This window comes from Anomaloglossus baeobatrachus, chromosome 7, assembly GCF_048569485.1.
Source record: "Anomaloglossus baeobatrachus isolate aAnoBae1 chromosome 7, aAnoBae1.hap1, whole genome shotgun sequence".
Taxonomy (NCBI): Eukaryota; Metazoa; Chordata; class Amphibia; order Anura; family Aromobatidae; genus Anomaloglossus; species Anomaloglossus baeobatrachus.
Window position 1 is genome coordinate 291,163,515 of NC_134359.1, and position 14,163 is coordinate 291,177,677.

General features: G+C 46.1%; 1 protein-coding gene across 2 annotated transcripts in view; it reads left to right on the top strand.

Annotated features, from left to right (window-relative positions):
- Positions 1-6,072: 6,072 nt before the first annotated feature.
- LOC142245583 (NXPE family member 4-like) overlaps positions 6,073-14,163 on the top strand; it is a 58,731-nt gene continuing 50,640 nt past the window's right edge. For both annotated transcript variants that reach the window (XM_075318414.1, XM_075318415.1), the window contains exon 1: positions 6,073-6,244. The gene's annotated coding sequence lies outside the window, so the exon portion shown is untranslated. The remainder of the gene's footprint in view (positions 6,245-14,163) is intronic.

A 14,163-nucleotide genomic window follows, 5' to 3' on the forward strand; every position in this document is an offset into this window, starting at 1 on the left:
TGTATATTTATTTATTTATTCGCCCTAGACCACCCGGAACTATATTTTTAGTTTATTTTCTGCTCTAGACCACCAGGGACTCTATGTTTAGCCTCTTTTCTCTCATAGACCACCAGGGACTGTATTTTTAATTTCTTTTCTGCCCTAGACCACCAGGAACTTTGCTATTGGCCTCTTCTTTGTGGACTTTATGCTTAACATCGTCTCACGCCTAGAATACCAAGGACTGTGGTTTTACCTCTTTCTTTGTCTTAGACCAGGCACTGTACTTTTAACCTCTTTTGTGCCCTAGACCACCAGACATTGTATTTCTAACCTTTTTTTCTGCTATAGTAAGCAAAGGACTGTATTTTTAACTTTTTGTTCTGCTCTAGACCACCAGGGACTGTCTTTGTAGCCTCTTTTCTGCTCTAGACCACCAGGGACTGTATTTTGAGCCTCTCTTCTGCTCTAAACAACCAGGAACCATATTTTTAACCTTTTTTCCTAGACCTCTAGACACTGTAATTTTAATTTCTTTTTTGCCCTAGACCACCAGGAACTGTATTTGTAGCCTATTTTCTGCCCTAGACCACCAGGGACTTTACCATTAACTTATTTCCTGCCCTAGACCTAATGGATCGTTATTTTATTTTTTATTATACCTTTTCCTGCCTTAGACCACCAAGGATTTTACCTGTCACCCATTCACTACCCTGGACTAAAAAAGGATTTTACCAATAATCTCTTCCCTGACCGAGAGGTCAAATGTTAATACATATAAAATGGACAAGGCATCCAGCACATATAAAGCATGATGTAAAGCTTTGACAATTGTTACACATAGACAGATGATAAGAACCAGCACTAGATAGGTACTAAAATACGAGTATGTACTCTGAGACAACAGGGATACATTTGTGGCGCCCCAGGACCTGGTCGCCACAACAGCATTGCCCCTCCAAAGGGTTAATGCTGAGCCTGGAGGTAATTGGGAGGTCTATTGGCCAGTAAGTTTACCATCCAACGCAGTTTCTCCCTCAGGCCAGCAGGGGGAGCTCTGAACCTGGAGTTCCAGGAAGCATTTCTTAAGTCTGACCTGAGGGAGGAGTTAGTTTTCAGTCTGTGTAGAGAGAGCAGAGGAAGCAGACGCAGAGTAGTGCTGTCCTGCGGATTGGGGCTGGAGCTGGAATAGCTTGGCCCAGTGAAGCAGGAGGAGCAGAGAGGCACAGAAGAGACTCAGACATCGGAGTCTGTGGTTGCCAGGGTGTAAAATCCTTCCCTGGTAGCCGAATCCTGAGGGCAGGAGAGCTGCAAGCCCCCTGGCCCAGAAGCAATCTGAAGGTACAGCTGCATCCCAAGGGCCCGGTGTGGACTCCAGCAGAGAAGCACTAGACAGGGCTATTTGGATCTTATTCTATATACTGAATGTATCCCTGTTATCTCAGAGTACATACTCGTATTTTAGTACCTATCTAGTGCTGGTTCTTATCATCTGTCTATGTGTAACAATTGTCAAAGCTTTACATCATGCTTTATATGGGCTGGATGCCTTGTCCATTTTATATGTATTTGACCCAGCCTGTCAGTCATTTCTTCTATTTGTGCCCTACATGTATTGTTATCATGTACATTCATCTTTTACCTGCCGGCCTGTTTTGCCGCTGATCCTTTTGTGCCAGTTGCTATTTATTAAACATATTTGCACTGTACTCTTTGTCTTCCAGTTTTTGTCTGATGTTGAGAGTGTGCTAAGGCAGGTGCCATGTTTTGGCTTTTCTGTTTTTTTCCTCAATTTTTGGTCCTTATGTATACTCTATATAATATCTGTCCCACACACACTGCTTTTCTGTATAATATTCCCCCACACACTGCTCCTCTGTATAATATCCCCCCACACACTGCCACACTGCCTATCTATATAATATATCTTCACACAATACCACTGTGTATAATATCCCCCCACACACACTGCTCTGTATAATATCCCCCCCCACACACTGCTCCTCTTTATAATATTCCCACACACTGCTCCTCTATATTATATCCCTCCCACAAACACTGCTCCTCTGTATAATATCTCCCACACTGTGCTCCTCTGTATAATATCCCCCACACACACTGCTTCTCTGTATAATATCCCCCCACACACACTGATCCTCTGTATAATATCCCCCCACACACACTGCTTATCTGTATAATATCTGCCCCACACACTGCTCCTCTGTATAATATCCCCCCCACATACTGCTCCTCTGTATAATATATGTCCCACACACTGCTCCTCTGTATAATATCCCCCACACACACTGCTCCTCTGTATAATATCCCCCCCCACATACTGCTCCTCTGTATAATATATGTCCCACACACTGCTCCTCTGTATAATATCCCCCACACACACTGCTCCTCTGTATAATATCTGTCCCACACACTGCTCCTCTGTATAATATCCCCCACACACACTGCTCCTCTGTTTAATATCTGTCCCACACACTGCTCTTCTGTATAATATCCCCCACCCACACTGCTCCTCTGTATAATATCTGTCCCACATACAGCTACTCTGTATAATATCCCCCACACACACTGCTTCTCTGTATAATATCTGTTTCACACACACTGCTCCTCTGTATATTATTCCCTCCCACACACTGCTCCTCTGTATATCATCACCCCCACACACACTGTTCATCTGTATGATATCCCCACACACACACACTGTTCCTCTGTAATATATCCCTCCCCCACACACACTGCTCCTCTATATAATATCTGTCACACACACACTGCTTTTCTGTATAATATTCCCACACACACACTACTCCTCTATATAATATCCCCTCCCACAGACACTGCTCCTCTGTATAACATTTGTCTCACACACACTGCTCCTCTTTGTAATATCCCCCCACACACTGCTCCTCTTTATATCCCCCACACTCTGCTCCTCTGTATAATATCCCCCCACACACACACTGTTCCTCTGTATAATATCTGTCCCACACACACTGCTCCTCTGTATAATATCCCCCCACACACACTGCTCCTCTATATAATATCTGTTACACACACACACACACACACACACACACACGCTGCTCCTCTGTATAATATCACCCCCACACTCTGCTCCACTGTATAATATCCCCCACACACACACTGCTCCTCTGTATAATTTCTGTCACACACACACACTGCTTCTCTGTATAATATCTGTTTTACACACACAAACTGCTCCTCTGTATAATATCACCCCCACATACTGCTCCTCTGTATAATATCACCCCCACACACTGCTCCTCTGTATAATATCTGTTACACACACACACACACACACACACACACTGCTCCTCTGTATAATATCTGTTTCACACACACACACACACACACACACACACACACACACACACACACACACACACACACACACACACACACACTGCTCCTCTGTATAATATCACCCCACACAGTGCTTCTCTGTATATTATCTGTTTCACACACACACTGCTCCTCTGTAGAATATCACCCCCACACACTGCTCCTTTGTATAATATCACCCCCACACACTGCTCCTCTATATGATATCCCCCCACACACACTGCTCCTTTGTATAATATCCCCCCTACACACACTGCTCCTCATTTTTAATCAAAGTACACTATTCTTCTGAACAATGTCTCAAAAGACCAATATTTCTCAAGCTTTCAAGGAGAAATGCAGGTACAATATGGGCTGGATTCACCCTTAAATAAGGGCCACCTGACTCACGCTGGTTATTTAACAGAGTGATTGCCCGCACTAATGTGACTCCACACTGCGATTATTTTGACCCCCCCACTTTTAATTAATTATTCAAATACACAAAAACCTGCAGATCATTAATCTAAGAATCTACTGCACCAACTGGTAAATTGTGTGACATGTGGTAATGTAATTTATGCCAAAACCAGAGAATAATCCGGTCAGTCATATTGACTGCTATTATTTTGACCACTACTGTATGTAACACCACCGAGCAGAAAGGAGCCGCATTCTGAGCCCTAATCGTACATCTGATTGGCCAAAAAAAGGCTAAGTTTAATGGAGGAAGCGAGGTTTTGGGCGCATTTAGAGGAAAATCTGTCTTATTTTCGGGAAGGTCTGATTCTTCTTAAGACCAGCTCAGTATGGAGCCTTTCTTACAATGCTTCATAGGAAAATAGGATGCAAATGACTACTCAATGATGCCACCTAGTGCTGATGGCTGTTAATACCCCTGGTCGTGGTGAAATGCCCTGAATCTCCACTAGGTGGCGGTAGAGTTCTTTTGTTGGGAGAACTATTTGTTGCCTTGTGTAGAGGCTCGGATATAAAATCATTGGATTACGTGACAGCGCCTCCCGGAGGAAGGTCCTGGTGTCGCCGCTGCTACATTTACATTCCACATTCCAAATCAGCCCTAGTTTATTTCTCACCTCTACCATTAACACTAGACCACCAGGGACCTTTCCAATAACAACGTCCCTCGACCGCAAGGGAACATTAACCCCTTCCTAGACTATCATGGACTTTACCATTTACACCTTTCGTGTTTGAGAATACCAGGGACTTTACCATTAATCCCCTCACTGCCTGCCCTAGACCACCAGGGATGTTGCCATTGGCCTCTTCTTTGTGGACTTTATGTTTAACCCCGTCTTACTCCAAGGGTACCAGAAACTGTATATTTATTTATTTATTCGCCCTAGACCACCCGGAACTGTATTTTTAGTTTATTTTCTGCTCTAGACCACCAGGGACTCTATGTTTAGCCTCTTTTCTCTCATAGACCACCAGGGACTGTATTTTTAATTTCTTTTCTGCCCTAGACCACCAGGAACTTTGCTATTGGCCTCTTCTTTGTGGACTTTATGCTTAACATCGTCTCACGCCTAGAATACCAAGGACTGTGGTTTTACCTCTTTCTTTGTCTTAGACCAGGCACTGTACTTTTAACCTCTTTTGTGCCCTAGACCACCAGACATTGTATTTCTAACCTTTTTTTCTGCTATAGTAAGCAAAGGACTGTATTTTTAACTTTTTGTTCTGCTCTAGACCACCAGGGACTGTCTTTGTAGCCTCTTTTCTGCTCTAGACCACCAGGGACTGTATTTTGAGCCTCTCTTCTGCTCTAAACAACCAGGAACCATATTTTTAACCTTTTTTCCTAGACCTCTAGACACTGTAATTTTAATTTCTTTTTTGCCCTAGACCACCAGGAACTGTATTTGTAGCCTATTTTCTGCCCTAGACCACCAGGGACTTTACCATTAACTTATTTCCTGCCCTAGACCTAATGGATCGTTATTTTATTTTTTATTATACCTTTTCCTGCCTTAGACCACCAAGGATTTTACCTGTCACCCATTCACTACCCTGGACTAAAAAAGGATTTTACCAATAATCTCTTCCCTGCCCGAGACCACTAGGGATTAGCCCCTTCTTTGCCCTGAACCACCACCAACACTATCTTCCCTGTCCTAAACCTAACCATTGATCTTTTCCATACCCTAGCCCAGCAGGACTAATATATTTGAATGACCCCTTTTCTGCTGTACGTCACCAAATATGTTACTTTTAGCTCATTCACTACCCTAGACTACCAGAGCTTTTTTATCTGCCCTAGACCACCAAAGATGTTTCTTTTAGCCTCCTTATCTTGTGCCCTAGACCACCAGGAACTTTAATATTTTTTATCACTGATATAAAAGTTTTATCAGTCATATTATTAGGGAAGAAGTAAACGTTTTACATTGTCCAGTTATGTTCCATTAGTGGAATCGGGAGGGGCAGTGTCTATTTAGTGGCAGTTTACACTTATGTTTAGTCCTGATGGGCTGGTGACCCCTTTCAAAAGTTTTTAGGATTATAAATCCCATCATTGTGACGGAAAGTAATAAGTGGATAATTCTTTCGGTCTATATATAGCGCAATAAGGATATTTGCTGGTGATAGTTATTTGAACTTTATTAATTAGGCACTCCTATTATTATTAAAGTAATAAGTGGCACAATGACTACACGGAGTTAAGGGAGTGAGTTCTCTTTTGTATTAACATGCCTCCAGTAATGATGGAGGAGTCCTGTGACCTGGAAAACACGAAATCACAGTGACACCTGCCGTCTGAGCAGGTTGGACCGCAAGGAAAGTGACATCCAAAGTACAACCCAGGAAAACACCTGAGCACAGATCAGTGCAGGGAGGCAGGTGGAAATGGCAGCCTGGAGCTGAGGAGCCGGGAAAGGTAGGAGCCTGGAAGAGAGCGGAAATGGAAATATTTATGCTAGATTGTTACATATGAGACCAGGGATTATCATTTGTATCCACATCGGTGACATCGTGGGGCGGAATAGTTACTAATTGATTGTTTGGTTATTTTTTATATTTTTTACCCAGTAACTAACACTAACTCCTTCAGGTCAAGGCTCATTTTTCTTCAAGGAGCAAAGTCTATATATATATATTATATATATATATATATATATATATATATATATATATATATATATATATATATATATATATATATATATATATATAATATATATATATATAAAATATATATATATATACACACACAAATATATATAAATATATATGTGTGTATATATATATATATACTGTACATACTGTACAGTATGTATATATATATATATATACATATATATATATATATATATATATATATATAGACTTTGCCCCTTCAAGAAAACTGAGCCTTGACCTGAAGAGGTTTTAGTGCTTTATATATATATATATATATATATATATATATATATATATATATATATCTACTGCATCTAATATATATATATAATATATATATATATATAAATATATATATGCGTACATATATATATCTGCTGTACAGTATATATATATATATATATATATATATATATATATACATATATATATATGACTTTGTTTGCTCCTTCAAGAAAAATGAGCCTTGCCCTGAAGAGGTTTTAGTGTTATATATATATATATATATATATATATATATATATATATATATATTAGATACAGTAGATATATATATATATATATATATATATATATATTAGATACAGTAGATATATATATATATATATATATATATATATATATATATATATATATATATATATATATATATATATATATATATATATATATATATATTAGATACAGTAGATATATATATATATATATATATATATATATATATGTCACGGCCGGGCGGTCGGGCAGACCCAGGAGGTGGATCCACTGGACCGAACTCTCTGAGATGGTGGTAGGGAGTCCGGCAGCTGAAGCACTGATGGGCAGTAGAACAGTCCGTGCAAGTGAAGGCAGCGGAGGAGTCCCAGGGACCACGGAGTCACAGAAGGTGGTCTTGGTGACGTAGCTCAGGTTCGGAGGCCGAGGTGATATCAGGCGGGGTCCGGAACCTCTGGAGCAAGATGACGGGTCACCGCAGGGATCCGGGATGGTACGGACTGTCAGATGGCAGACGGACAGCGTGCGGGGATCAGGACACGGCAGACTGGATGGCGAAGCAGGCACGGCTCTACAAAGAGAGATAGGTGAGTACGAGCACAGTAACACCAGGAGACCTGACTCCTAGCTCAGGGAACACGAAGATCAGGCCCCGCCCCCTTGGACAATGACCCCTTATATACCCTGTACCTGTGCAACCTCATTTCCTGTTAATGGACGCTGGCCCTTTAAGAAAGGGTCAGTGACCGCGCGCGCGCCCTAATGCGCATGCGCGCCGCCCGGGTGCCAGAAGCCAGGGAAGGAGGCTGCGAGGAGGACGCAGGGGAGCCGGCCAGGTCCAGGGAAGCTGTCGGGCGCCGGGATCGGGGGCCCGGAGCCCTGGGACGGACGGAATCCGGTGACTGGGGAGCGGAGAGCGTGGCAGGTGAGCCGGGGAACGGAGGTGAGGACCCGGGGAGCGTGACAGTACCCCCCCCCCCACGCCCCCCTCCCCGCAACCGGGACATGAAGGCACGGATAAGAGGAGTGCCCACGTTCTCCCTGGGCTCCCAAGACCTATCCTCAGGACCATACCCTTCCCAGTCCACCAGGAAGAACTGTCGACCTCGTACGGTCTTCATGGCCACGATATCCCTTACCGCATAGATGTCATCATCGGCAATAGGAGGAGGGGCCGGACTGGCAGCAGCGGAGAAGGGACCAAGGACAACCGGCTTGAGCAGAGAGACGTGGAAGGAGTTGGGTATCCTCATCGTGGCCGGGAGCTGTAGCTTGTAGGATACCTCATTGATCTTGCTGAGGACCTTAAACGGCCCGATGTAGCGAGGACCCAGCTTGTAGGAAGGTATCTTCAATCGGATGTACTGGGAAGCAAGCCAGACCAGGTCACCAGGAGAGAAACACGGAGGATCCAGACGTCTCTTGTCAGCGTGTTTCTTCATCCGCTGGGAAGCGCGCCCAAGGGACGCTTTGACAGAGTCCCAAATGGTAGCAAAGTCACGAACTGCAGTATCAGCAGCCGGAACATCCGATGAAGGGGATATAGGCAACGGGACGGAGGGTTGAAGTCCGTAAACTACATGGAAGGGAGATTTGGAGGACGACTCACTGATGTGGTGGTTATGTGAGAATTCAGCCCAAGGTAGAAGCGTGGACCAGTCGTCGTGATGGGCGTTGACGTAGTGACGTAAGAAGGAGGTCAAGATTTGATTGACCCTCTCCACTTGGCCATTAGACTGAGGATGGTAAGCAGAAGAAAAGTCCAGAGTCACACCCAGATGTTTGCAGAGCGCCCTCCAGAAGCGGGAGGTAAACTGAGTTCCTCGGTCGGACACGATGTGGGATGGGAAACCATGCAAGCGGAAGATGTGATGTATATAGGCTTCCGCGAGTTCCTGAGCAGAGGGCAGTCCAGCCATAGGGACGAAGTGAGCCATTTTGGAGAACCGGTCCACCACGACCCATATGACTGTGTGTCCAGAGGATAATGGCAAGTCCGTAATAAAATCCATCGCTATGTGTTGCCACGGAATTGTGGGTATCGGCAGAGGCAGAAGACGGCCATAGGGCAGGTGTTTGGGCGTCTTGTTCCTGGCACAAGAGGAGCAGGCAGAGACAAAAGCAGCGACGTCCGTGCGAAGGGATGGCCACCAATAATGGCGTACAATCGCACCCCATGTTCTCTTCTGGCCTGCATGACCGGCTGTTTTCGAGGCATGACCCCAGTGTAACACCTTTTGCCTGTCAGTCTCAGAGACATAGGTCTTTCCGGGCGGTATCTGGGCCAGGGTGACAGGGGCCACCGGAATAATCTTGCTAGGAGGGATGATAGGCTGGGTAGTCTCTTCCTCCTGCTCCATGGGCATGAAAGACCTAGACAAGGCATCCGCACGTACATTCTTGTCTGCGGGTCGGAAATGGAGCTGGAAGTCGAACCTGGCAAAGAATAAGGACCACCTGGCTTGCCGTGGGTTCAGTCGCTGAGCGGACCGTAGGTATTCCAGGTTCTTGTGGTCCGTGTAGATAATCACGGGGTACACTGCTCCTTCCAGGAGGTAGCGCCATTCCTCCAGAGCCAGTTTGACCGCCAATAGTTCTCGGTCACCGATGGTGTAATTACGTTCAGGTGCAGAGAAGCTCTTGGAGAAGAAACCGCATGTAACCATCTTCCCGGAGGAGGACTTTTGCATGAGCACTGCTCCGGCTCCCGAGGAGGAGGCATCCACCTCCAAGGTGAACTGGCGGTTTAACTCCGGACGGTGGAGTACAGGAGCGGAGGCAAATGCTCGCTTCAGTGAGCAAAACGCGGCGTCGGCCGCAGGTGACCAGTCCTTTGGATTAGCCTCCTTTTTGGTCAAAGCGGAGAGAGGAGCAGTCAGGGCAGAGAAGTGAGGGATGAACTGGCGGTAGTAGTTGGCAAATCCCAGGAACCGTTGGATTGCCTTTAGTCCAGAAGGGGGAGGCCAGTTGAGTATGGAGGACACCTTCTTAGGATCCATTTGCAGTCCAGTACCCGAGATGATGTATCCCAGGAAAGGGAGAGAAGACTGCTCAAAGACACACTTCTCATATTTGGCGTATAGACGATTCTCTCTCAGTCGTTGTAGGACCAGCTGGACGTTCTCTCTGTGGGTCTGGAGGTCCGGAGAGTAGATAAGGATGTCATCCAGATACACTACTACACAGACGTAGAGGAGGTCCCGGAAGATGTCGTTCACCAATTCTTGGAAGACTGCTGGTGCATTACATAGGCCGAAGGGCATCACGCAGTATTCATAGTGCCCATCGCGAGTATTAAACGCGGTCTTCCATTCGTCCCCAGAGCGGATACGAACTAGGTTGTAAGCACCCCGAAGATCCAGTTTGGTGAACACACGGGCTCCTCTGAGCCGGTCGAACAATTCGGGGATGAGCGGCAGAGGGTACTTGTTCTTTACGGTGATCTGATTCAGACCCCGGTAGTCGATGCAGGGGCGTAGGTCACCCTCTTTCTTCTTAACGAAGAAGAAGCCCGCTCCCGCAGGAGAGGAGGATCTCCGGATGAATCCCTTAGCCAGGCTCTCTGTGATGTAGGTAGACATGGCCCTGGTTTCGGCTGGGGACAACGGATATATCCGTCCTCGAGGTGGTGTTGTTCCTGGGAGCAGGTCGATGGCACAATCGTAGGGACGGTGTGGCGGAAGTACCTCAGACTCCTTCTTGTCGAAAACGTCTGCGAAGGACCAATAGGCCGAGGGCAGTTCCGGTAGGTTCTCTGGAACCGGAGGTCGTCGGATGTGTGGTATGGACTTCAGACACTTCTCATGACAAGAAGGACCCCATCGGGTGATTTCGCCAGTACCCCAGCTGACTGAGGGTTCGTGTGTCCGCAACCAGGGAAGTCCCAGCAGGATTTGATGGGACATGTGTGGAAGGACGTAGAGAGAGATGTTCTCGGTGTGCAGGGCACCGATACGTAGTTCGACCGGTCTGGTGACCCAGGAGATGGTATCAGAGAGGGGTCTCCCATCCACAGAGGCTATCACGAGGGGTTTGTCAAGTGGAGTAACAGGCAGCTGGTACTTGTCCACCGTGGCCTGCTGAATGAAATTGCCTGCTGCCCCGGAATCGAGGTATGCCTCAGCCGTGAACCGTGTCTCTCCCGTTGACACTTGCACAGTCCACATAACCGGGTCTGAGAGAGTCCCAGCACCTAGGGTGGCCTCTCCTACCAACCCTAGGCTTTGGAGTTTCCCGGCCTCTCTGGACAGGCGCGTAGCAGGTGTGTGCCCTCTCCGCAGTAAAAGCAGAGGCCCTTGGCGAGCCGCTCTGCTCGACGCTGTTCAGACTGTCGTACTCGGTCAATCTGCATGGGCTCGTGGACGGGAATCCCAGCTGTTGATGACTGAGGTGCGGAGGGCTTCTGGGGAGGTGAGGAATGCCGTACCGGTCGTCTCTCACGAGACAGCTCTTTAGAGCGCTCCTGAAAACGAATGTCCACTCGAGTAGCCAGGGCAATCAGGGCATCTAGGGTGGAGGGCAAGTCACGACCCGCCAACTCATCTTTGATGCGACTCGAGAGTCCCTCCCAGAAGGCGGCTGTCAGGGCCTCATTATTCCACCCGAGTTCAGAAGCCAAAGTGCGGAAACGGATGGCGTATTGGCCCACCGTCAGTGTTCCTTGACGTAGGCGGAGAAGTGATGAAGCAGACGCAGAGGCGCGTCCCGGCTCGTCAAAGGTACTGCGAAAGGCCTGCAGGAACTCTCGAAGGTTCTTGGTCACAGGGTCCTCCTTCTCCCACAAGGGGTTCATCCACGCCAGTGCCTCGCCCTCTAGGTGGGACATTATAAAGGCGACCTTGGCTTGGTCGGAGGCGAATAGATGTGGCAGCTGCGTGAAATGAAGGGAACATTGGTTGATGAAGCCCCTGCAGGTCTTGGGATCTCCAGAATAACGAGGTGGTGAAGCCAACCGGAGTTGGGAAGCACCCGACGAGGCTGCCACTGGTGCGGGAGCCGTGGATTGTCCATTGGAGGACCTGGGTGCCGCAGGCGTCATGGATGCTTGTAACGTGTACAGGCGGGTGTCCACGGAGGTCATAAATTGCAGCATGCGGGTCTGGACTTCACGCTGGCGTTGGAGTTCCTCTTGCAGAGCCAATAGTGCTGCAGCGGGATCCATGGCCTGATCTTACTGTCACGGCCGGGCGGTCGGGCAGACCCAGGAGGTGGATCCACTGGACCGAACTCTCTGAGATGGTGGTAGGGAGTCCGGCAGCTGAAGCACTGATGGGCAGTAGAACAGTCCGTGCAAGTGAAGGCAGCGGAGGAGTCCCAGGGACCACGGAGTCACAGAAGGTGGTCTTGGTGACGTAGCTCAGGTTCGGAGGCCGAGGTGATATCAGGCGGGGTCCGGAACCTCTGGAGCAAGATGACGGGTCACCGCAGGGATCCGGGATGGTACGGACTGTCAGATGGCAGACGGACAGCGTGCGGGGATCAGGACACGGCAGACTGGATGGCGAAGCAGGCACGGCTCTACAAAGAGAGATAGGTGAGTACGAGCACAGTAACACCAGGAGACCTGACTCCTAGCTCAGGGAACACGAAGATCAGGCCCCGCCCCCTTGGACAATGACCCCTTATATACCCTGTACCTGTGCAACCTCATTTCCTGTTAATGGACGCTGGCCCTTTAAGAAAGGGTCAGTGACCGCGCGCGCGCCCTAATGCGCATGCGCGCCGCCCGGGTGCCAGAAGCCAGGGAAGGAGGCTGCGAGGAGGACGCAGGGGAGCCGGCCAGGTCCAGGGAAGCTGTCGGGCGCCGGGATCGGGGGCCCGGAGCCCTGGGACGGACGGAATCCGGTGACTGGGGAGCGGAGAGCGTGGCAGGTGAGCCGGGGAACGGAGGTGAGGACCCGGGGAGCGTGACAGTATATATCTACTGTATCTAATATATATATATATAATATATATATGCGTACATATATATCTGCTGTACAGTATATATATATATAGATATATATGACAGCTTTTAAAAAAGGGCTGGATGATTTCCTCAGTACACAAAACATTGTTGGTTATAAATGACTTAGTGACTAAATGTAGAACTGGTGGAGGAAGGTTGAACTAGATGGACCTAGGTCTTTTTTCAACCTAAGTAACTATGTAACTATATATGTTTGCTCCTTCAAGAAAAATGAGCCTTGACCTGAAGAGGTTTTAGTGTTATATATATATATATATATATATATATATATTTTCCTGAATTATGTCCTTACTGCTTCTTCATTTCCTTGCTGGATCTGTTGTAGAATTATTATTATTATTATTATTATTATTATTATTATTACTTTTATTTTTTTATTTATTTATGTATTTATTTATTTCTTTATTTATTTTTTAAGTTTGTGGACGCGGGGGGGGGCAGATCGTCTTCAAAAACGTCTCAAAAATGCTCAGTGTGTACAGGGTCTTAGTATTTGTATGAGAAGTTTAATTGCCTGAAAAATGTGTGTCAGAAGGTAAAAATAAAAAAAGGAAAGTTCTTGCTCTGAAAACGACAGTATCAAGTCCGAAGGCTGCAATAAATACTTCAAGGAAGAAAAAAAAAATTCCAAAACTTTGCAAAACCTCTTTAGGAAAAGAAAAACTCCTTCAAGGTTTCTTAAAGAGGATTGTGCTTGAAAAACCCATTGTGTTTGGACATCGCCCTATAGCGGCGGCTGTCGGATCAGTTACAAGGATATTCTGGACGTCTACGACAAGTTAGCAAGACAGATTGTGAGATAGTTATCTACTTTTTTTTTACAGCTGTGATTTTATAGTTTTTTGTCATTTGGCAGATTAAAATGAGATTAATTTTGGCTTTTTTGTTTTACTTTTTTACAGCTGTAATTTTATTTTTATATATATATTTGATTACTATTTTTTTATGATTTTGCAACTTTTGAGCGTTTATATATTTATATATTCATGCAATGTGCTGGAATATCTGTAGATGGGCAGGAACTGCTGTGATAAAATCTCGATATACAAGGATGATGGGGACTGGAATACAGGTTGTCGTCCACTGTACGAATATATACACACTACAGTTCAAAAGTTTAGGGTCACTTAGATATTTCCTTATTTTTGAAAGAAAAGCACATATTTTTTTCAGTGAAGCTAACATTAAATTAAACAGAAATCCCCTCTATACAT